Source organism: Octopus bimaculoides, chromosome 5, assembly GCF_001194135.2.
Source record: "Octopus bimaculoides isolate UCB-OBI-ISO-001 chromosome 5, ASM119413v2, whole genome shotgun sequence".
NCBI classification, from domain to species: Eukaryota; Metazoa; Mollusca; class Cephalopoda; order Octopoda; family Octopodidae; genus Octopus; species Octopus bimaculoides.
This window is the reverse complement of record NC_068985.1, coordinates 108,832,458-108,836,174: the sequence shown is the minus strand read 5'-3', so window position 1 is coordinate 108,836,174 and position 3,717 is coordinate 108,832,458. Positions and strand designations below refer to the sequence as shown.

Below are 3,717 nucleotides of genomic sequence, written 5' to 3'. Positions count from 1 at the left end.
TTATATTGAACACTCAATATTTCTATTCAATAAGACATATTCTATATGTTCAATAAGACATTCAATACTTTATTTCATTGTACCATCCATTTTTATTTTATATTATATATTGTATATTATATTATATATTGTATATTCCATATTCTATATCCCATATTGGTTTTGCAGGAATATAAATAAAACATAAAAAACAGACAGTGTTGGAACTCTTTTAAACAAAATAATATATGTATATATATATGGATTAAAATGTAAGTAAAATATGGTTGTGTCTGTGTTTTAAATGCAATTGATTTTTCACTAAGTGTTTCACTGTCATCATGCTGCCAGCTTCTGATCAGGCATTAACTTAACAATTATAGAAACGAACGTATATTTTCGTTTTATGAAACATTCATGGCATAACATGAATGTTTTCATACTGATCAAATACAATATCTGGAATATATTCTACGGAGTCTATGTGAAAATCCATTCATGTATGTCGTTATAGTTTACAATTCTGTTATGTAAACTTATATGTATTTTTACCAGGCATCTAAGAATGCAATGGCTATACGTTGACGTTGGGCAGTTTTCAGGCAATCACGGTGTACCGTTTTCATTATCTCAAATTATAGAATTCAGAAAATTAGTAGAAGAATGGCCGTGAAATTAAGATCGCTTTGGAATCTGTTCTTCAGCGCAGCAATTAAGCAAGTGACTTCAAATGTAGCTTCGGGCCGAATATTATCTCATGATGGATTGGGGCTATATGCCTGGTAGTATGCCGCTTAGGGCACTTTCACTGTTTAGGCTACCTGATATCATCCATAGTTACGATATAATTGTCACTGGATCTACGTCAGAAATTCCGCAGTGTTAATTCGGTTTATAATGAGTGAGAGAAGCGAAAAATAAAGATTCTTGCTATATCCATTTCCCATTTCTCTCGCTCATCATAAACTCAACTAAGACTACGGAATTCCTAACGTAAATTCAGTGGCAGTAGTGTGTGTGTGTGTATGGGTGCGTGTGTGTGTGTGTGTGTGTGTATGTGTGTGTGTATGTGTGTGTGTGTGTGTGTGTGTCCTTCATAACCGCTTGTCTGTTTGTTTACTTTGCTTATCTCCAGGAACCGGTAGAATATACACCAGACATAAATAAATAATGGGGTTGAATTGTTCGTTATAACTATTCAACACAGTATCCCATTATGGCCGCAGGCCATAAATGTAACAAGTAAAATATAAATTGTGAGGCGTTTCTTCAAATGTTTTGTTGGCAATCTCTTATTTCTATCAGAGATGAAGAGTTTATTATTATTATATATTTCAATAAATATGATCGAAACCATATTCTTTAATAACATGAGACAGCGAAAATATAGCAGAAAATATCATGTGAAGGTAATATATTCTTATTTGCTTTATCCAAAATCTTACATAGACAGAAAATGGGACTAACGTATGTTGTGGTTTTCAGGCAACGCAAAATATCAGACATGTTGCAGTACTCTTCACAAACAGAGTATATCAGAATTTGAACGTCTCAAAAGAAAGTGTATCTAAATTTTGGAAGAGGACGTAAAACTACTCACCAAATTCCCTGGCCAAATATCTGGCCATAGCCATACTTTGAGGAATCTGGGTCCTGTTGTCCAATTCCAACATTGGCATCATGTTGCATGGCATCTCTGCAAGTAGAATGTATAATATTGTTAATAATAATAATAATAATAATAATAATAATAATAATAATAATAATAATAATAATAATAATAATAATAACAACAATAACAATAATAATAATAACAACAACAACAATAATAATCATAATATTTTCATTTTTCCTTATATTTTAATTTTTTCTTCTTTCTTTTTTCTTTCTTCCTGTTTTTTTCCCCCCAAACACGTCTTTGTAAATGAACAATCTGTTGTGTTTATTTCAGTGGCCTACCAATGTGTACAGTTTGGAAAATGTATGATGAAACGGAGGACGGAACTGACAGCATATGGAAGAAGATTAGGGGCAGTAGAAATCAGGAGAGGCATCTCGCAAGGGAACTGCCTTCTCCACTGATCTTTGTACCATTGACTCCAGTATTTGCTGATAATTTGTTTTATCAACCGAAAGGGTGAAAGGCAAAGTTAACCCCGATGTCATTTGAATTCAGAACTTAAAGAACTAGAATGAATACTGAAAATGACAATCATCTTTATTCTAGTGGCCTACAGATTCTTCCTTCACCTTGCCGTCTTAATGATTTCTAATTTAAGAAAGGCGGTGAGCTGGCAGAGTCGTTAGAACGCCGGGTGAAATGCTTAGAGGTATTTTGTCTGTCCTTACGTTCTGAGTTCAAATTCCACCGAGGTGGACTTTGCCTTTCATCCTTTCGGGGGTCGATAAATTGAGTACCAGTTGCATACTGGGGTCAAGCTAATCGACTGGCCCCCTCACCCAAAATTTCGGGCCTTGTGCCTAGGGTAGAAATGAATAATTTCTCGTTTAAGCTCAAAGCCAGAAATTTTAAAGAATTACTTCTTACTTCTTAGTTTCAACAAAGTGAATAAATAGCAAGCCAAGGAAATGACCTCTTCTTGACCATTCGGGGCTTTTGTGCAGTCACTCAGCCACAAAGCAGTAACAGCCAAATACCCCATTTAATCACATGAAACTTAAGGTGGGACAGACTGGAAAATGTAATCCTTGGAACAAAAATGGAAGTGGATTCTAACGGCCTGAATGTAGTGTGATCATAGTTCTATTCGAGGATTAAACTGGAGTACGGATGTAAGAACAATTATAAAGACAGAGTAAACAAAATGCTAGATAAAATATCGAGAACCTAAACAGTGTGTAATTGTTATTGACCAATTGATTGTCAAGAAGAGAATCATTATAAGATTGACTTTTAACAAGCAACATTTTCAAAATGATTTCCAGACTTAATAATTATTATCGAGTGACCAAATAAATCGTATTGATTGTTACTAACTTTTCTCAGTATAATCCACAATCAGTTATAACAAATCTCTTTATATTTTAGCAAAGTAATTCTTGATAATAGTGGTAGTGAGATCTGTAACCCATTGAGACATGGTTACAAATTTTATCTCCATATCGTATAACTACATCACGTTAAAATCTGTTGAAATGACCGTCTTACTAGCCGCTGCTGGTATACGTTTTCATCTCCCTCTAATAATTATTGTGTTTTTAACTCAGCAAGTTCATAAGAGCTGTTTATCCCATGACAAATAGTGCTGGAACGAGTTTATCGGTAGTGTGTATACATTGAGTATGATACGTAGATGGTTACTTTGATGAAATATTGCTTCAGTAGTGTATACCAGGATTTAATCAACTGGGCGGCTATTCGCAACATCAGTATATCTCCTATATGCGAGATAACGAATTATCGTCCGAACATGTATCTAGCAGGAAGTATGTGCTATATAAAAGGCTCAAAAATGTATCTCAACTCTCGCTAGCAGCTGTTTCATCCTAATTCTCTTCTTTCATCCTAATTCTCTGCTGTTTACTGTTTTTAGTACAGCAAGTCGATATGAAATTGTCATTTGAAGAGAAATGCTGCAGTAACAGACTTATCGACAGCGTGCGTATATTAAGTATGATACGTAATGACTATCATGTATATAATATATATATATATATATATATATATGTGTGTGTGTGTGTGTGTGTGTGTGTGTGTGTGTGTGTGTGTGTGTGTGT

The 3,717-nt window shown here is 34.2% G+C and overlaps 1 pseudogene; it reads right to left on the bottom strand.

Moving 5' to 3' along the window:
* The window catches only part of LOC106869772 (S-crystallin 1-like), a 13,098-nt pseudogene that overhangs the window by 7,943 nt on the left and 1,438 nt on the right, over positions 1-3,717 (bottom strand).